A 22,600-nucleotide genomic window follows, 5' to 3' on the forward strand; every position below is an offset into this window, starting at 1 on the left:
TTACTCGGTTGAGGTTTTTCCGGAGTATTCCCTCAATCAATTAAGAGCAAAGTGTAACGTTCGGCGCCGGACCCTGAAATCATTTCGCCGGCATTATCACCTTCATATCATTCAGACGCCAGATAACCACAGTAGTTGATAAAGCATCGTAAAAACGCACTAAAACAGTAAAGAAATCGTAAACTTGGATCCCGATGCAATCCCTAAGCAAAGTCTACTCTATTTGATGGATGTCTTCCTCGTCACAAAATGGAAAAAGGTAATAAGACGCTTCGGACTATTTTGAGATGTTTAAGAAAGATATTGATCTGCAGCCTTCACAGATTGTGTACACTATTTTCATCAAAAGATATAATTAGACAATTAACTTTTGCACACAGTTATAAAGTTACTTAAATTTTTCACGTAATATGATGTATCACTGGCAAGAAGATATTAAGAAATTATATTTTTCATCAAGTATATTAGGGATGTTTTAAAATGTTCGTTACTCAATTTATTCTTCAGAATCTGATGCTGGTGCTATTGTGACTACTCTCAGCGCATTTAGAACTGACGGATCAAGGTCACGTACAAACTTACAAACCATGCACGATTCACTGAACTGAAAACTGTGAATTGAAGCACCGGTAATCCCTGCTGTCCCAGCTGACTAAAGTTGATCAGAGAGGTCCAGCATTGAGAGTAAGGACTTGTGGCAAATGCAGTCCATTGCTTGACCTTGATTCGTCAGTTCGAAACGCGTTGAGTACACCTGTTCTTTATCAAAAATATTCTTGTGGTGGAATAGCCTTACAATGCTCTATCCACTTCTAAAATATATGCTGCGAAACATTTTTGCCATCTTCAAAGGAATAATTGTATAGGCGATTTTAACCTCTTGATCATTTTGAGACATCCTGCAAGATTCCATATTGAAGACCGCTGTCTCCGCTCTGGATCAAACATCAATTCACCTCTCAACACATGCGATAATGCTATTGATAAATTTTAGATGAATCTGCAACAAATTTGTGCTTCCTAATGACGAGATTTAAACTATTTTTTTTCTGAAATTAATTTATCGTATGGCACCTAATTTGCACAGACACGTTTCAGTTTTTAAGAAATTTTCTTATAATTTATTGAGACCTTCTCCATTTCTAAAGAAAAATAATTATGTTGTAATGAGTAATTTTTCAACTTCTTACATGTTCATCCTTCACATTCGTTTTGCTACCGTTATAATGTTCGCAATTTGAAAACTTCAGATCTTTTGAATAAATTTTTACCTGAGATCTGAATAAATAGATAATTCCTTAAGAAAAATACAAAATGTTAGATTATGTCTTAATTTTTGGGGTGTTCTTATACTAGTAAAACGCTTAATTTCTCACAGGATTTTGGTCTCTGTATAAACATCAGGGGTTTTGACATAAGCATAAGGACAAAAGTGAAACATCTCTTTTGAAGGGGTATCCTTAAACTTTTGGTAGAAGCAGTATATCATATCATTGTAAAATGTGGTATCTATTTAAAATTAAATCAGTTGTGTTTTTATGTAACTAAAATAGTTGGATGTTTAAATAATCATAGAACATCTTTTTACAATTTTTATTATTATCATCATAATTATTTCATTGTTTTATTATTATTAATTATATTCGTAACCCCCATTAACTGCTCTTCGGACTTCTAGGGGGTCGTAGCTCCACCCACTGGTTGAGAATCACTGTTTTAGATAATACCCACTTATCAGTAACTTGATTAATATGTTTAATGTGCATGATTCTGGAATAAATTAACTCTACATACGGAAAAGAAAACAAGTGTTTATAGTAATAATTTTGAAGAAATCGTTGTAGAAAAAGGGACGGGCAACTGCATGCCAAGCAGAGAACCTGGGATGCATGAAAATATGTAAGTATTTTTTTTATTGAACCGCAATATTTCCTTATATCATATGTAAAAAAAGTGAAAATAAACTAAAACAATATTTTATAAACCCTAGAAGCCTCGTGTCCAATTATCACTATGTCCTTAAAATCTAAATCCCTTCGTTAAACTGAAAGCTTAAACAACTTCCTGTTTTTATGTTATATTTTAAAGAAACAACATTTGAATCGATATAATATTTTATTAAATGAAGACGTGGAATGAAATATGCATAAATTTATGTATAAAACGAGCACAGTAAATTATTATATTTTATGGTTTGTTGCGTGTGAGCCTAGCCAAAGTTAGGAATTTATTAATACTGAGACCTGAGGTTGTGATAGCGCAATTGAAACAGAACATTATTATTCATGTGATATTTATACAATTTGAAAAATAATAAAATAACAATTTAAATCAATCTCTACGCGTAATATAAAGTAATATACTGAAACGTCCACACTTGTATCTATAAAGACACTGCATGTTTGTCTTTGATGTTCACTTCAACACCTATAAAATATGAAACTATCTTAAAGACCTGACGCCTCAGTAGTTCAAGACACACTAAAGATGACACGACACCAGTGCCGAAACTGTACCGTCTGTCAATAAGGTTTATTACATTTTTAATAGTTTTAACACTTTTATAGTTTTAAGTTTTTTAGGAAAGATTTATATTTTATGTGTGTCTTTCCTTCGTTCTGAAATCTTTAAAAGATGTTTCTCTTCTTGCAGGACGTGTGTGGATTTACCTTATTTGGACAAATATCGTAAATGTGAGTAGAATGAAATTTGTAGTTAACACATTACTTTCTTGAACCGAACTTTAATTATCAATTTCGAGTTATAATTTTATGTAATGTATTCAACATTTAAAAATTGTACTAAATATTTATTAATGCATTATTCGTATTATTTTATTATCATTGCGTTTCATTATTAGGTAGCGGCTTGTTACTTTATTATTATTATTATTATTATTATTATTATTATTATTATTATTATTATTACATTTTCAAGCACATACGAGTATATATTTCGCTGCTGGATTCTCAATAACTTATTATCGCACTCTATTTTTAATATTTGCATTACTATTACATAAACATTCGCACATTTTTATATAATGATAATAATAATAATAATAATAATAATAATAATAATAATAATAATAATAATAATACTTTATCTCCAGAACAAAGATACATATTGATTTTTTTATATAAGAACTCTCTAGCACCACCAGAAAGAGTAAGTTACATATTCGTGCTCAGAGGGAATTCCACATAAGTTAATGTTAAAACATTTTATTGAATAACAGAGTAAAAAGTAATAAAAAAAACAGAAGAAGAAAAAACACATATCGCAATAACTGAACTTTAAACTTTCTCTGTTAACAGTATTTTTAATAGATTTTTTTAAATAAGGAACATTAGCAAATTGTATGTTTGGGAATTAATCTATTATCATGTTATAAAGCCTTGGACCTAAGCTGCTCACTTACTTACTTACCTACTTACTTACTTATGGCTTTTAAGGAATCCGAAGGTTCATTGCCGCCCTCACATAAGCCCGCCATAGGTCACTATCCTGAGCAAGATTAATCCATTTCCTATCATCATATCCCACCTCGCTCAAATCCATTTATCCTCCCATCTACGTCTCGGCCTCCCCAAAAGGTCTTTTTCCCTCCGGCCTTCCAACTAACACTCTATATGCATTTCTCGATTAGCCTATACCTACTACATACCCTGCCAATGGACCTATGTTGCTACTGTGATTATATGCTACAGTTGTAGTACATTTAGGAACTGCCAAGCATCTGTTGTCTGATCTTTTGGTTTTATATTTATGTGCATATAAATTAAATATGTTTCGGTTTTTATGTACGAAATTCTGTAATACATTGTTATAAATTCGATGGAAGTCAAATACTTTAAATTCTGAATACAACAGCTCTGTAGGTTAATCAAGAGGTTTATTAAGGCATATTCTGATTATTGTTTTCTGTAGTAGAGTTATTGGCATGAGGGAGGAATTATAAGCACTACCCCATTCTATAATGCCGTATTGTAATATAGCTGGTACTAATGCGAGATAAATCAATCATAAAGTATGGACAGTCAAGTAATTCCTTAGGATGACAAAATAGTGAATAATTTTTCTTAATCTATTGCACAGAAAGAGAGCATATTTATCCCAAGTAAATGTGATTCCCTAAGCAATGCCGGTAGGTATATAAATGAGATAACTTACTTATTTACCTAATGATAGTACGCACACCATAAGCTTTAGTCATACGCTTTCAAAATAATTATTGTTATTGTTATTATTATTATTATTATTATTATTATTATTATTATTATTATTATTATTATTATTAGTATTATTATTACTTTTATTTTTATTTTTATTATCATTATTATTATTTCTGTTATGTAAGCAAAGATCTGTACATACCTCGGAAAACAACAACGCCGTAAGAGTTGCTATGATCCATAGTCCTAAACGTTCTACCCGTCGTCATGTAATTTCACTTGGCTTGTCAAACACCAGTAGGCCTATACGAAGAATTCTTCATAAGGACTTAAAAATTCAACTAGTACAGATATTAAAACATGCTGATAAAGTAAACCCCATGACGTTTTGCCAACAATTCTTGGATCTAAATGTTAACGAAGACATTGTCCACAATATGTTGATCAGTGATGAAGCTCATTTTCATCTCTCTGGATACGTCAATAAACAAAACTTTCGAAACTGGTCATCAACTAACCCTTATGAAATGCATGAGGAACCATTACACAGTCTCAAAGTCACAGTTTAGTGTGCAATAGCGTCATTTGGAATCATCGGTCCTTATTTCTTTTAAGCCGATAATGTGATATGTGTTACTGTAACATCACAGCGATATGTCCGAATGATTCAAGAATTTTTATTTCCACAAATTGCCAATAATAAGCCTCTCATCAATAGAGATACGTGGCTTCAACAGGATGGTACGACCAATCACACGGGATTTGAAGAATGTGTGCAACGGAATGGGTCCCACCTCTGGAATATAGTGTTCAGAAAATAAGAATATCACGAGGTACAGGTAAATGATATTATGTATACTTTACATGTAAAGTGAAAGTTTCGTTTTAAAGTAATCGGTGAAATATTTATTCAAATTTTAAAATCACCCGTCTCATTGGCTCACCTTGTATTTATATATAAAACAAGAAAAAAAATTACATTCCCAAAAGTAAATCCTTTCCCACGAAATCATGTAAACAGCTCGCCACTTAGGTATACTTTCTGCACTGCATCATATAGGAATGGGATGGGTGTGGGAGAAAGGAGAGAATAACAGGAGGAATGTATGGCATATTGTGAAGATGCGTTTAATTGATATCGAGAGGCAAGAGATTGAGCTCCAATGTTCGGAAAAGTCATCACTACATTTACAATCAGATCTCATGCTTAAATGGGGGAGGTGTGACTACATAAACTCTTGTAACAAAGACAGCAGAGCAGGTTTAGCGTGGCTAAGATTGGGGGCATTGAAGGGTAATAAAATTTTCAACGAAGAAGGGGAGCGCCTTTGTTCGCTTTGCAAAGAAAAGGACTCCTATAAACATATTTTATTACAGTGTGTCGAATTGGAACATGTACGGAGAAAATATCTACCACCCTCGATGCTAAGTCAGAATAGAAGTTCGCTTGCATGTCTTGACCTCATGGGGAATAGAGAATGGGAACAAAAGACTGGATTGTTTCTCTTGAAGGCGAGAAAGATTAGAACTTCAGCTGTTGAAGTTTGTGACGCGAACTGAGAAATGCATAATAGCAACCACCCAACTGTACACGTTTATGTCTTTTAGGATAGGATATATTATATAATGTGTTTTATTGTGCCATTTCCATTTTAATATGTGTGGTCTTTTAGAGAGTAGTTGGATGTAATTATAGGTGGGGGAACCTACAAAGGAGGGCTTGTTTTGGGTACAAAGCAAGTACGGTCATGAGACCCGTGCATTGGATTTTAGAGAAAATTATGATAATATAAAATCTGTAGCCTATATATAATATTACTCAATAAATCTATCTACTACTACTATCTGCACATGGACCTTACTTCTACGCTCGTCATGCACACAACAGTACAGTCACAATTTCACATGCTCAGTTGAGTTGACCGTCGCTGCATTAGATGAAGCTTGAACGTTCTAACGACGATGCGATGTATAACCTCCAAGACTTTACTAACGTCATAAAATGTCTTATATGATAGACGCCTGTATTCCCTCGACTCTCCGTCCAATATTCTGCCTCAGCTTGTAGACCAAACTTCTCATATCTGGCTTCCTTCACTTAAAGTTTCCTTGGTTATTGTCTTTTGCAGGTGTCGAAGAAACGATTCCTCTTCTTTCTTTTAACAGAGATGGAAAATACCGTTCGAGATCACAGATGCGGCACAAGGGAAAGTTAATACGGATCTGGATTTCAGTTTTCTTTATGCGTGCTGCCATAGTAACCTAATTCCACTTTGTGAAATAATTGAAATAACGATTTGGCAGAAACTGAGAAATGGAATTGAAATTCATGCAGCCAATCTCTAAAATGGTAACTCAATCTGATTATTAGAAACTTAATTCCTTATTTGAAAACTAAATGTACCCCATGTCTGACAGATCTCCGCTCAATTTAGAATCTCTATCCGACGTTTCATTTTCCTGCATTTGTGGAAAGTAGAGATGAGCACTGGGCCGTCCGAGACACAGTGTAATTTGCGTCATCATATCATGTACGCCTATATCGTCCGTTGCCCTTACTTCGCGGGCTAAGTAAAGTACACTGCATCTCTTAAGGGGAGAGGATGGTATTTTTTAGTGAAAAATGAGTAAATTTTCAAAAAAAATTCTTTAAAATACTCTGTGATATGTATGGAATGCATAGTATAAAATTTTGTGGGTATTTGTGCCCTTATCGCATGTTGAGTCGCCATTTTTAAACTTCCTGCGTTATGGATTTTTAAATCACACGCCAACTTTTATCGGTTTCCAGTAACTTCATTTTTTTTGCTACATTGCCAGACAAAAATGGATATAATTTCTGAACTATTAAAGATACATGCATGAAATTTAGAACACATTCTTTAGACTATTAGGAAACCTTTCTCCGTAACAGAATTTTGTTAATTGATTTCATTTTAAAATTACGTCCGTTTGTTTGCAAGAAAGAAAATCAGAAAATTGTTATTAAATTTTAATTCTTTATTTTACAAACGTAGGGACTAATATCAAAATTCTGTTACAGACAGTTTGTAGAACATGCTTTTGCAAATACATTGCAAAAAACCGTTTTAATCTATCTTTAAAAACAGTTTAGATATATCGGTTTTAGTACAATCCTGCATTGAGTATATTTTTTTTTTTTCAAATTTGGCCCCCCCAATAATTTTTTTGATATTCATATTTGGTTGAGTTGCTACAGCTATGAGCTCCCTACATACAAAAATTAATATTTTACACCAAATATGAAAAAAAGTTAAAAAAATACCATCCTCTCCCCTTAAAGGGATATAGAGCTGCAAATTCAGTAGTACTGTAACTTAAAGTGAACGAAATATAATTACATTGAAAATGTTAAATTATTATTAGAATGAAATATTGTATTCACAAATAAAAAAGTGTCTGCATAAAAATTCAGTTTAAAGTTGTTTTAGTTATAAATAATGTTGTGGTGTGTGGAGAAATTTCCGGGCTTATACCGCATTGTCTTGGTGCTGGTGGCTAACGTTTCGACAGTTGCGTTGTGGTCATCTCCAGAGCAGTGGAGTAGTATGTGAGCTTGTACACAAGCTTAGCCTATTCCACTGCTCTGAAAATGACCACAGCACAGCGGTCGAAACGTCAGCCACTAGCACCAAGACAACGCGGTATAAGCTCGGACATTTCTCCACACACCATGTACACCGGCCGCGGAAGCCTACGCCAACATATAAATAATGTTGTTAATGTTATGTATTTCCTTTTTTAAGCAATGTAAAACATGCAGTTGTAAGTTAAAAAGCAACATTATTATTTCATATAAAATTTGTCTTTACTGAGCGTTTGAAAAGGAATATAAAACAGAGCTGGAGTGATACTGATATGGAGCCTAAATTATATCATTAAAAATAAAATAAAAACTTATAAAAACCAAAATAATTCTAAAAATAAATAACAAAAAAATTAATCTAATAAAACAAATTGGCATATTACTGCAGTGGCGAATGTTCATACTAATTCAATTATTTGACCTTCCAATAAAAATCGGACAATAAGAATAAAAGACGACTATAACGATGAGGAGAAATAATTCAGTGCCACGAGTAACAACTTACTTAACCACAATTTTTCGTTCACAGATAAAACGTCCACTCCACATTAGGAACTTCGTCCATTTTATTAGCTGTCTAATGTCTGTAAGTAATAAATTATCTCCTTAATTTTTACAGCTAAACAAGCATAGGCAAAGGAATTGTGTTTGAGAAAAATTTTCCGGTTATATAATAGACCTATGTATATTCAATTTTCATTAGAAAATATAAGTTTGTAAATAAGTATAATCCAGCATTTTAAAACTACAGCACGAAGAACAGACTCGGATTTAAAGCTACAATTAATCTTAGTGGAATTCAAAATTAGTTCAATAAATACCGTTCAAGTTTCGTTCCAAAAGTATGGCAAAGGGATGTATATTTCTTTTCGTTAAAACATTTAGCTTCACGAAGTAAATCTTGGACTTCGAGAACATTTCCTAAATGATGTCATTCGCATTTGCTTTCGTCGCCATCTGATCCTTCCTCTTGTTTCAATGGAAGATATAGAAGATAATTTAGACCAAATAGCAGACAGTTTTGAAGATGATGTCCACGATCTTTTTTGCATACTTTGAGACAATATATGCAAGAGGCAGAAGATTTTCACTCGCACTTTGGAATGTCTATAGCCAAGAGACAAATAGAGTACAGAGTACTAATAAATTATGTAGAAGGGTGGCACTCCAGTTTTCAAAAAAATCATTGCGACATTTCGGCACACATTGAAAAATATCGTTCGGAAATACAAACGACGATTCTACAATTATCCGCGGGACACGTAAACATCAGATACCATCTTAAAAGGTAGTGTACATCCTGAAGCAACGGTAGACCCTAACTATATCAAATATATTGTAAACATAACAACATTAAACTTTATTTGAGGATCGTAAGTTACAAAATTAAATTGTATTCGATAGAACCACAAGGAGAAAGAGAATATTGATAACTATTGGCAAATCTTTTGACGAAGAGACGATTATTCTTAACATGGAATAATAATAATAATAATAATAAAGTCTGGGAACAATGAATATGTTATTATCCAATTAATAATGAGAATAATTGTTTGTAGTGTCAAAAAATTGCAATTTAATTTATTTGTTAATTCTGTATTGAAGGATTGATGTAATGTTGCATAAACTAAAATAAGAATTTATATATATATTCGAATATGAGCAAGTTTAATGTGGCAATACTGTTATTTTCAAAATAATAAGACTAAATGACAAGATTATTTACAAAAAATATGTTATATTATGCATAACGTAAAGGAATATTGTGTTGCAATGCATTATTTGCAGAAAGAATGGTAAATATTATATAAGGAAATAGTAATAAATCAATCGATATAAGAGGACAGAAAGAGGAAGGCTATACAGTCTTTGAGAAGGGCTCGGCGTGCACACGAACTGTGGAGGAATCGCTGCTGTCTCCAGACAGGCCTGCGTGGTCTCCGGCTCACAAGTAAACATTCTGATGTGGGCAGATAAAAAAAGTTAATTTTTTTTCTTTCACCACATGAATAATGTCAAAAGAAATTCCGGTACAAATTTTGGTCACTCGACTGCAATTACAAGGGTCGTAAAAAATTAAATTCTCCAGGGATCGTTAACAGAAAGAAAACACAATTTCATTGGAAAAAATTATTGGAGCAGACGCAGCAATTTTTAAGCTGTTTTTAACATAGTCCCCACGGGAATTGAGACATTTTTCATATTATCATGGGATCGACAGAGAGGTGCAGACGGCTATCAAACGCTGGTTCCCATCCCAGGCGGCTGAAATCTACGACACAAGGATACACAATTTGATCCCATGGTATGATAAATGTCTCAATTACAGTGGGGGATATGTTGACAAATAGCGCAACGATTTGTATCTGTTTCAATCAATCTTTCTATGCAATTGTGTTTTTTCTGTAAATAGCCCCAGGGAAAGTAACTTTCTGGACGACCTTGTAATTGCGGTCGAGTTGTCAAAATTTGTATAAGCACTTATTTTGACACTATTAGCATGGTGACACTATTATCTGCCCCCATCAGAATGTTTGCTTGTCAGTGGGCTACATAGATTTCGTTGCATCGAGCACGAACACATTGAACCAAGAGTTCACGGGAACCGCGGCCAGGCTTGGCGATCTTACTACTGTAGAGGTAGTCGTTTGGAGGATCACCGTCTGCCCATGCTCATCTCTAGTGGAAAGTCATTTTTATCATGTTGCCAGGCCATACTAAGATCGTAGAAATAAGGTAACCGAGGGTAATAAGGTCCACCTAAGAAATAAAATATTCTTATTTTGAACCGGAGACATTTAGCAATTTTTAAATAATGCAATATAATATTTATATAGTAATGTTATAATACTGTACTTCAAAGAAATATTCAAACCGACATATAAATGCTGTGAGGAGTGAAAATTAGCATCATATCACTGGGTCTTATATCCTGCAGTGACAGATTATAAGGTCCACATTAAAGAATATAAGTATTGAACATAATTTGGGCATACAAAGTCTTCAGTTTTTTTCCTCAGTGAGACCTACACATTCATCGTGCACCCAACATTCACAAGAGACACACATATGCATATCTGCAACAATTATCTTCCCAGACAGAACACATCCGCGTCTCCTGAATGTTTACAGTTCTGAAGTTGATGGCTCATTCAATGCTCTTTCTGCATTAGTAATTCGATCTTTCGTTTGCTTCATGTCCTGCAAAAAAAGATTGCGGTTCAGAGTTTGAGCTTTATAATTCAGGGACTTCCATGAACTTGTGGGCGTTTCCACGTGTTTATTTCATGGGCCTTATATCCTGCTCCGTCACTTCGCGCCAATGTTTGGTTATGGAGTGCTCATATGCTCATTAGCGAAAGTTTTACGGTAACCCCAAACATTTTAATGTTTACACAATAACGTGCATTTAATATTGTATTAATAACACACAGTAAACCTATAAAGTATCTGCTTACATTTTGTAAAATTTTATGAAGAAAGCAGAAATAATCACACATAACGTCTTGTTGCCACCAGTCAGCTACAAACAAGAACGAGAATCTAATTTCTTTAAACCTCACTCGAATGCAAGAAGAAATATGTCTCAAGACTTGTTGCTTTCTTTTGCAAAAGTGTATAACTAATGGAAAAACTAGGTAGTGGGCCTTATAGCATGCTGGGCCTTAATAGCCCTAGGTACCTTATTAACAAATTAATGACAAACATGAATAAATTAAAATTCATCTATCGATGTAGCCATGCTTCGCCTGTAAAATGTCCAAATTAGGGAATTCATTTATATAGACTTATACGTGCATTTATGTTACTATTGCCCGCATACCAATGGATTTACACTGCAGTATTCAGGGAACATATCAAACACCACCCAAAATGTAAATAAACTATATACCAGAATGAAGGATGAGACAAATAGGACATATGAAACGACTTTTGGTAAAATGAGGACGGAGAAAGTCATTAAGGGCAGCGGGCTATGAACAAATACAAAAATTATGTATCTATGTATTTACACTGCAAGTGGGCAAACACCCGGTGACAGTGGTAACTTAATCATACACAATAAAAATAATACACAATCATTACAAAATACACAATAATTATGGCAAAATATGCACCAACACTTTTGACAATATCTACCATAGTATTTGTGGTAGCCGTACAAAAATTTAACCGCTGAATCTTAAAAGAATGCTGAATTGAACGGCTTATTAGTTCACTTAAATTAGATTATTAATTTGTCCTTTCCAATTTGTTTAATTGTTGCAAAAAGTCGAAAATATACTTATACATAAGAACACATAGGCACATTTTCTTGATAAACTAATGATGCCATTGGTGCTTAATTTTTACCGTATCTTATATATTGCCTCATGATAGTGAAACTCAGTTTTCATTTTTATAACTTGAACTTAGTTGTCTCCCGTTTCAGTTACCTGTTATCATATCACAATCTCTTCACACGCATGCAAAATAGCCGCATGCTAGCCATACCAACTTATAAGACATCATCGTATTCATCATCATACACAATCTCGCTATCGCGCTTGTGGAATACCCTACCCAGTGACATCAGAGACTGTCGGAATTTAGCAGCGTTAAAAAACAAACTTTTTAAGCATTTTCTTACTGCGTAGAGTAGGTTTCATTTTATCCAATTGTAAAAAAAAATATCATTCTTCTTAACTTCTACAATAAACTGTCTAGCCTTTATTAAACAGTTAATCTTTTAGTACTTTGATTTTTATTGTATTTTGAAATGTAATGTTAATTGTAATTATAATTGTATTCTTAACATTGTAGTTGTAATCCCCTGGTAGAGGGGAAGAGGAGGCCTGATGGCCTTACCTCTACAAGGTTAAATAAATAAATAAATAAATAAATAAATAAATAAATAAATAAATAAATAAATAAATAAATAAATAAATAAATAAATAAATAAATAAATAAATAAATAAATAAAATACATGCTGTGAATTTCTTTTACCAAGCTGTAATGCCTTAAAATAGTTTCTTATAGCTTTATGTATATGTAAGATCTGATAGAAAACTAGGACCAATGAGATCATTAGTTTACCAGGAATTTGTACCTACGTGATCTTATGTTTTAGTGTATTTTCGATTTGTTGCAACAATTAAACAAATATTATTTAGGACAGATGAATAATCTAAATTAAGTACGTCATTCAATGCAGCTTTCTTTCGAGACTCAGTGGTAAAATTTATATGACATACACTGCTCGAAATACATACAGGGTGATTCACGAGGATTTACAGTCCTTTACGGAGCTTATTTCCGAAGACATTCTGAGCAAAAAATGTCATATAAACATGGTTCCTATTCTCAATATTTACAGAGTTACGTTTCGTTATTGGAACGCATTGCTGTGAACGCGTGATCTTGGTCATCGTGTAGTCAACAGCCAGCGCGAGAGCTACGGAAATCAAAGATAGCCATATGCAGTTACGTACAGCGACGAGTGCCGTTCACAAGCGTGCGGCCAAGTGTACTCAAGCGGACGGCGACTTTTTTTTTTAAATGTGTTGTAAACTCTGCAAGACTGTAAATTAGGATGCAAATTGAAGTGCAATTAATTAAATCGGTGGAAGTGGTATGATTTGTAATAATTGTTGTGATAAGTGCGTAAGAATCATGTATTTTCTAGTTAGAAATAGAAAAATATGTCTGTACGAAGCAACTAAAGAGTTCACAGCACATTTTTAGTTTCATAATACTTGACAATTAAAGAAGTGATACTTCTGAATGGTTCATTCTCTATTTGTATTATTCTTTTATCTTCAAACTAAACAAAAAAAAACGTATTTTACAAATAATTTTAAATTAATGTAACTCTGAAAATATTGAGAATAGGAACTATGTTTATTGGATTATTTTACGACGCTGTATCAACATCTAGGTTATTTAGCGTCTGAATGAAATGAAGGTGATAATGCCGGTGAAATGAGTTCGGGGTCCAGCACCGAAAGTTACCTAGCATTTGCTCGTATTGGGTTGAGGGAAAACCCCGGAAAAACCTCAACCAGATAACTTGCTCCGACCGGGATTCGAACCCGGGCCACCTGGTTTCGCGGCCAGACGCGCTGACCGTTGTGGACAACTATGTTCATATGACTTTTTTTTGCTCAGAATGTCTTCAGAAATAAGCTCCGTAAAGGAAGGAAATCCTCGTGAATCACCCTGTATATTATACCAATAAAAGACGCATAGAATACATAATGAGAATGGAAGAAAATTAGATGACAACAAAATCACTTGAAATAGAATATACAGTTATATACTAATACGAGAAATTGCAAAGGGCATACACTTAACATCTAGGTATCTTACAAACATTAAATCTAAACACGAGCCATCTGATATTGATGGTGTAGTCTGTGTCGAATTCATATGGAAACATCACTTCATAAATTCTAGAAATGCTTTGTTTTCATCTTTGATCATATCTAAATAAAATTTAAGTTACCAGTAATCACTGGCATTGGAGAATAGCGATTGCCGGCCATTTCTACTCACATTTTAGAACCCTTCAACTCAATTGACACCGGAAGGAGAGTTTTACTTCAGAATCCAAATTGCTACATTTACATGGTGTTTTTTCTTAAATTGAATTTTAAATAATTTGCCTTAGCCTACTAATATCTCCATACAGACGGGAATTCAGTTCGATTGAGATTCATGTGGATTCTGCCGATATGGCTCTGTACATACTCGGCTGTGATTTGTCTCGACTGCTTGCGATAGCGGAATTGTTGCCATCAATTTAGTCATCAGTTAGCCTGCTTTAGTAATAAATCAACCAATGTGCAGTCCTCCCGCCTCTCCGTGTTCGCTCGATGCCGCTTTATTTTGTTCTGTGTTCTCCATTAATTCTTCCCGCAACCGAGTCTTATAGAATTTTGAATATTTTCTTCGCAAATATTTCGAAAGTTGGAAATGCAAACCAAATTTTTATGTGTGCGTGTTTTTTCTGTAATTTCAACTATGAAACACTTCCTTCTACGTTATTTTTCAACTTTATTTTGTAGTGTAGTCCGTTAACGAATCGACTGAATGGTAAACACACATGTAGTTCCTCCGGTTTCTGAGTTACTACTGCCAGAATGGGCGAAACGTGGTAATTTTTACCTTACGTTTGGCCGCATTCCTCTCTTACCATACGAGCGCGACTCGGTATGTCACCCACCGCAGCACGTTTACGTCCTCGCCCTAACGTGTGATACTATTACGGTCCCTTTTCGACAGTTACAATGCGAGCTACAAGCGTTTCAATGCTCACCCTTCTTTTTCGTCGTACGCACAATAATCCGTACCATGCGCGAACAAAGACGTACTCTATGTCAAAAATTGCTATCCACGAACTAGGAGTCTGTCTTCATATTCTGGTAAATATTGAGAACATACTGTTTTCGTATTTCGAGTGCCAAACTTAGAATATTTTATTGTTATATCAGTGTATAGGTATACAGTAGGCTACTCTAAGCCACTGACAACCAGGATACGTGAATAATATGACAATCACCGTAACTTCATTAAGGAAGTGAATCACCTTGATTTTTTCGTTGAGAAAACGGGATGTGTGCAATTCTTGGTTCAACTTTGGATTCAGGGATGAAATACTGCATGTAGGTCTTTTCATCCTGTCGCCATACAATGGGCAGCTTGGTACAGCGTACTGTTGGGAACTTACTTACAAATAGCTTTTAGAGAACCTGGAGGTTCATTGCCGCCCTCACATAAGCCCTATCCTGAGTAAGACTAATCCAGTATCTACCATTATATCCGACCTCCCTCAAATCCATTTTAATATTATACTGCCATTTACGTCTCGACTCCCCAAACACTCTATATGCATTTCTCGATTCGTCCATATGTGCCTCATGCCCTGCAGATTTCAAACGTCTTGATATAATGGTCCTAATTATGTTAGGTGAAGAATACAATGCGTGTAGTTCTGCGTTGTGTACTTTTTTCATTCTCCTGTAACTTCATCGCCTTTAGTCCCACATATTTTCCTAAGTACCTTATTCTCAAACATCCTTAGACTCTGTTCCTCTCTCAAAGTGAGAGTCCAAGTTCACAACCTTACAAAAGAACCGGTAATATGACTAATTTATAAATTCTAACTTTCAGGTTTTTTGGGAGCAGAATGGACGATAAAATCATCTCAATCGAATAATGACAGGCATTCCCCAAACTTATTCTGCGTTTAATTTTCTCCCGAGTATCATTTATATTTGTTACTATTGCCTGAGATATTTGAATTTTCCACCTTCTCAAACGATAAATTTTCAATTTTTATAATTATTCCATTTATTACTATTATGTCACAAGACATAATCATATACTTTGTGTTTTTTGAGATTTACTTCCAAATCTATCTCTTTACTTGCTTCAAGTAAAATTCCTGTGTTTTCCCTAATAGTTTGTGGATTTTCTCGTAACATATTCACGTCATCCGCATAAAGAAAAAGCTGATGTAACCCGTTCAATTCCAAACTCTCTCTGTTATTCTGGACTTTCCTAATGGCATATTCTAGAGCAGACGTCTCAATAGGGCCTTCTCGGAGCACTTCCTCCTCTCTCCATTTTTATGTAAGAGTGGAACAAGATGCGGGAGCAGTTCGTGTATCTCCGGATGACGTCATTGATCGCGTCGTTTGAATAGACATCTGTAACCGCTACGATGTTGTCTCCATCTCCGAGGAAAGAATGTACTTATATGTATGAAGAAGTAAAAGCAAGTTTCAGTGGGTAACTGTTACCACTTCATTCATCAAAAATTGTTACCTAATTTGAATCAAGACCAGTGTAACAAATATGATGAAGTACTGAAGGACTTGAGAAAAGAATTTCAGACCAGATTTAAGATTTGAATAATTCTAATTTAAAATAATTGTGAATTTCTAAGATGTTCTGGTTATTGCTAATTATTGAAAAGATTACGAAACATATTATTTAACTGTTATTGTAATTAATATATTAATATCGACGTATCGTAAGAATACGTACCTTAACAACAAACAAGTTTAATTGTAATTTAATTATTATTGTTTAATTGAATTTTATTTTATTAAATATAGTATAACCTTAAAACAAAGAGAAATACCAAAAATCATTTACTAGAAATGAAGTATTGTTGTCGTCTAGTCAACTGTCCGAAGAAAGATCTGAACCTCACAAATGATACCAACAAGGCACCACTTATGAGACAACTAGGCCAGGAGATAATGGGGTAAGGTGGCCAGTTCCTTGTGCTTAAATAATTACGTAACATGTATGGTTCTTCATGCTTCTTTTTACTCATTAGTCGTACATAACTAAAACATAAATGTATTATTATTATTATTATTATTATTATTATTATTATTATTATTGCAAACTACTTAAGAAATTTTATTCCTTCCGAAAACAACCGTCTATTGTGACAGTACAACTCAAAAGTGCAGCTTTGTGGAATTTCTCCCGCAACAGTTACAACTTAGCTCACTTATGCGGGTGACATGAATCACATGAATCAGCGATCGGCTATCTTCGGGTATTGCGCTTATCTCCTCAGCTGACTACGCTAACTACATTTGCCCTCTGTAACAACTTTTTATGCTTTGGCCTTGAGACGCCTGTTCTAGAGCAAAGTTAAAAAGTAAAGGAGGTAGTGCATCTCCTTGCTTTACCTCGCTATCAATTGGGAAAGCATCAGACAGAAACTGACCTATGCAAACTCTCCTGTACGTTTCACTTAAATACATTTTAATTAATCGAACTAGTTTCTTGTGAGTGCTGGAAATATTGGAACGAATTCATTCGATTTATTCGATTATGAAAATCATTCGAAATATTAAAGAAATCACTCGAATGACTTCTGAGTAATCTACCAATAGTCTTCAGTTCCCTCTGTAAAGAAAAGTAATTTTTTAATGACAAGCGATTTGTCCTTGAGTGCCTCGTTTAAATTTAAATTATGGTTTATTTAATAACGCTCGCAACTGCAGAGGTTATATTAGAGTCGCCGGTGTGCCGGAATTTTGTTCTGCAGGAGTTCTTTTACATATTAGTAAATCTACTGACATGAGCCGCTCGCATTTAAGCACACTTAATGCCATCGACCAGGGCCGAGATCGAACCCGCAACCTCGAGCCAGAAGAGCAGCGCTATACCAACTGCGCTACCGAGGCCGACTTGAGTACCTTGTGTCGAATCTTCAATCAGCAGGAGCGAAAGAAAAGGAGTATGCATTCTCTCTATGCACGAAGCGATAAGATTCCTCAAATATAGGCTATTAGTGCTCATAGGCTGTTGCATATTTGTGTCCCGAAACGTGAGCTCACATGATAATTTCACCATCCACGATGATATGGTATTTCCTCCAAACGTATATAACGCTTTTTCATTGTATTGTCAGTGAACTCACTAACTCAGTTCAGTACCAGTATTCAAATAGTAAGCAGCGAACTGCAAAATGAAGCGCACCGGTAACGTGAGCATTAAAAATCCTCGGTCCTTGAAAGTGCACTGAATGAAAGATTACATTCGAAATGTATCTCAGCAACCGAATGAATATCTCTTAACCTGCGCCACAATTTTTACAGAATTGTACGTTTCGAATGATTTCATTAGAATGAATTCATTCGAAACATTATGTATTTTAGTAATAGAATAATCATTCGATTGTAAAAATCATTCGTTTGTTCCCACTGATTTTCACTTAATACCCAGATAAGAAGTGAATTTCCACGGAATCCGAAGTAAGAGTAAAGACATGCCAACGATGTCGATATCGATGCCGGTATCGCTACTAAAACAAAAGCATAGAACTAAATGGAACACTGCACGCTAAAGCTGTTTGTCTAACGATGTCTCGCACAATGAAACATTTTGTTTTGTATGGTTGACAGCCGTGATGTCAGCGATACGGCTAACAGTATGATAAGTTTGTTAAAAGTTATCTTTCGCCATCTATATACAGCCATTGTCGATGAGAATCTATACCATAAGTATGCTTTAAAACTCCTTTGCAAAGCATTCATGGAATCTTTATCAAGATCGAGTAGTGATAGAACTTGGGAGAACTTCAGTTTTACTGGGGTATTATAATAGTTACCTAAATTATGTATTACTATTTCTTTAAGTTGAGATATTTTACAAGAAATTTACGTTTTTTGGAGTATTAGTAATGCCCCCATGATGTACTTTTTTTCAATATGGGTTTTCTTCATTAAATGTGAATGAACTGTTAATAGTATATTATGCAACGGGCCAATAATGATAGCAATTAAGACGCAACTATGTTTATGAAGAACCTAAGCGAGTTTCATAATTTTTATAACAGTGTCTTATTTATCATTATAGATAAGATAGGTCTACACCTGTGGAGTAACGGTTAGCGAGTCTAGCTGCGAAACCAAGGGCCCAGGTTCGATTCCCGGTCGGGACAAGTTACCTGGTTGAAGTTTTTCCGGGGTTTTCCCTCAACCCAATATGAGCAAATGCTGGGTAACTTTCAGTTTTGGACCTCGGACTCATTTCACCAGCATTATCACCTTCATCTCATTCAGACGCTACATAACCTAAGATGTTGATAAAGAGTCGCAAAATAACCTACTAAAATAAAAATAGATAAGATAGATACGACTGTTAGTGACATTGAAATAGTGAGCATGCGTGTATTTTCAATGTGTTCTCGACTATTGCAACAGATGGCACGAGTGTGGCTTTTCAGAGTGTTCCCGAGTAGTGCAACAGATGGCAGGCGTGTACGCCGTATTTATTTTTTGCAGACCTGGTTTAGAGATTTTAACCTCGAAGCAACACACATTAAAACACAGGAAATAAACTCAATTCATTAGAGTATTAAAATTAATATGAACTGAATTTGTTTTATTTTAAATAGGCCTACATGTCGTTGATTTTGCAGTTTGTGAAATTTATCTGGAGAATGGCTTCCAGTAGAATGTTTGAAGTTGGATTAATATTTATATGAGTGATTCGATCAATTTAACTTTCAAAACTCGCGCCTGCCCTTATGTATTGGTGCTGTCAAGGCTTCCGGGTTGTTGTGCATACGATATTAATCAATATCGTAAATATCGCTCATGCTTAATTGGAAATCGATAGCTGCAATAACATAATGGATAGCAAAACTTTAATGAATGTCATAGAGATAAAGTTACGTCACATGTAATTAGCGTATTAGTGTGGTCCAGTAAAAAAAATTGTGATTTAAAAGCGTTCAATAACGATAAATTACTCTGACGTAAACTTTTTAAATGTTGTGCCACAAATTACATTTTGGAAATCTTGCATTTATTGCAAATTATAAAATATAATAGTGCAAAAACATCTAAATTTTCCTGCAAAAGTCCTAAATTATTATTTTACGTACCAAACAGCCAGAAGAAATATTTCAGTAAAAATTGTATTAGGATTTTAATAATTGCATGCATTGGTCCATTTTTGTATCTAACTGGATTAAGAATGTAGTCAATAGTAGCTGCAGTCATCCGAAGATATTCATGTCATCTGTCAGAATGATCTTCCAGTTTCTGATACAATTGATGAAATTTACTGTAATTTGTCGCTGTAAATGCGCACACTATACAGCCTACTAATCACAGTAGTAACACTGTGGCAACTTCCAACACTGCTGGAGTATCTCATATTTGTCCGCTCGAAAAGAAATTCAAAGATCTGCACTCAATCAGACATCATGGAGACAACGGAATTTCACTTACACTTACACTTACCGTACAGCTGTCAAAATAAAAAGTGACCGCTCTCTAGAAACTAAGTTCCCTTCGGGTCTCTCCGCTACAATTCCGATACAGGCGATGTTACATGTTGTTGGACCACGTTGCCTGATATATACAGTTATAATTAAAGTTCTGAGTGTTACTGTTGTAGCGTAATGGTAGGTTTCGGGTTGGTATTCGTGAGGTCGTGCGTTCTAACATAATCTAGTGCCTTTTATGACTTTTTGTTTTTGAGAGAGGGAAAATATAATTGCTCCTGTCTCTTTTATAGCTATTTTAGTAATTAACGTCAGGTTCATGAATATATTAAGCCATGACTTTATCATTATTTATTATAACATTATGGCCTCAAACGGAAAGAAAGAAAAATTATATTTAAAAATATTTTTCGTGGCACAAACGAAACAAACTTACTGGCGTATTGGGAATAAATTTGAATAAGGAACAAAAGAAAGTTTCCTTCCCAGGCAGGATTCGAACCACGAAAGTCTTAGTTACCAGTCTATCGTGCTCTGGAGTGAACAAGGCTCTGAAATCAGCTACAAGGTTCGGTCCGGTTTTTTTTTGCCACTACTGTAGGCATGCCGAGTGGGTTGCTATCACTATCGCTAGCGATGTACTGCTGTCAAAAAAAGTGGCCGCACTCGTGAACAGCGAATATTTTCTAAGTGTCCGCATTCGTGAACAGCGAATATTTTCTAAGTCCATTTCGGATAACGGTTATGTTACATGATGCATGCGCTTATAGAAGCAGTTTCAAAATTAAGATGTTTAAGCAAGAGTCGTTCACATATGCGTCTCGTAAAGTAGTGATAGTGTGTTCGGTTAATTATTAGAAGGTTATGAGTTCGAGCCTTGTTTAAGTTATTTTTTTTATCGTTCTTTAGTGATATGAATAATACTCAAGTTATCAGTTAGGTAATTATCTATAATTACTGGTTCTGTCCTTTCGACAAAAAACATTCTAAAAACCCCCGATTTTTGCCCCAGAAATTAAATCACTTGGAAAAAAATGAGCGGAAAACATTGAAATGTCGAAAAAGTTATATATAGAAAAAATCTGAAAAATCTCAATTTTCGCAAGTAAATTCAAAATACAAAGAATTCACAAAAACAAAACAAATTAAATATAGAAAACTTCAAAAATACACTTCAATTTATAACAACGATCAACTTAACATTCCTAAGTAAATATAATTTAATCCAATCTAAATCAACGACGAAACAGTGCAGTAAGTAACTACGATTACTTACTCTACATTAATGAAGAAGTGGATACATTTCTTCAGCTTCCATGAAAAAATAATGCAGACTGACCACAATTTTCACATATGTATTTATCACACAAAACACCATGGCAACTCTTCTTCATCCTTACATAACCATTAAATTTCGTAGCACTTATACCGCAACATGCACACAATTCAACATCACGAAACGTAGAACAACACGCATCTCCCATAGTCACAATTAACCTCAAAGTGACGGACAAAAAAATCGAATGTCGAATTAATGTGACGTCATCAAATATCGACTTATATACGCCCATCTCGCAATACGATCTTGCACGGAATTGTTAATAGAAAAGCTAAACTAACCAAACCTAACCTTCGTATATACAAAATTTGTAATCAGAGCACGAAGGAAACTGCTTGATTTGATCTGAAATGTACACACGAAAATAAATTGATATCACAATACTTTAGTAGTAGTAGTAGTAGTAGTAGTAGTAGTAGTAGTAGTAGTAGTAGTAGTAGTAGTAGTAGTAGTGGTGGTGGTGGTGGTGGTGGTGGTGGTAGTAACTTAGTAATTGTGATGTTAGTGGTGGCGGTAGTAATGTTGATGGTGGTAGTAGTTGTAGTGATAGTGGTGATAGTAATGTTTGCGGTAGTGGTATTAATAGGTGATGTTAGTAGTAGTATTAGTAGTAATATTAGTCGTAGTAGTAGTAATAGTAGTAGTAGTAGTAGTAGTTGTAGTAGTAGAAGTGGTAGTGGTGGTGGCAGTAAGGTTGGCGGTAGTAAGGTTGGTGGTGATAGTGTTTATAGTG

General features: G+C 34.5%; 1 protein-coding gene across 1 annotated transcript in view; it reads left to right on the forward strand.

Moving 5' to 3' along the window:
• The first annotated feature begins 2,659 nt into the window (after window positions 1-2,659).
• Window positions 2,660-22,600, forward strand: part of LOC138690952 (neuropeptides capa receptor-like) — an 889,384-nt gene continuing 869,443 nt past the window's right edge. The window contains exon 1 of the mRNA XM_069812542.1: window positions 2,660-2,693. The gene's annotated coding sequence lies outside the window, so the exon portion shown is untranslated. The remainder of the gene's footprint in view (window positions 2,694-22,600) is intronic.

This window comes from Periplaneta americana, chromosome 16 (assembly GCF_040183065.1).
Source record: "Periplaneta americana isolate PAMFEO1 chromosome 16, P.americana_PAMFEO1_priV1, whole genome shotgun sequence".
Classification (NCBI taxonomy): Eukaryota; Metazoa; Arthropoda; class Insecta; order Blattodea; family Blattidae; genus Periplaneta; species Periplaneta americana.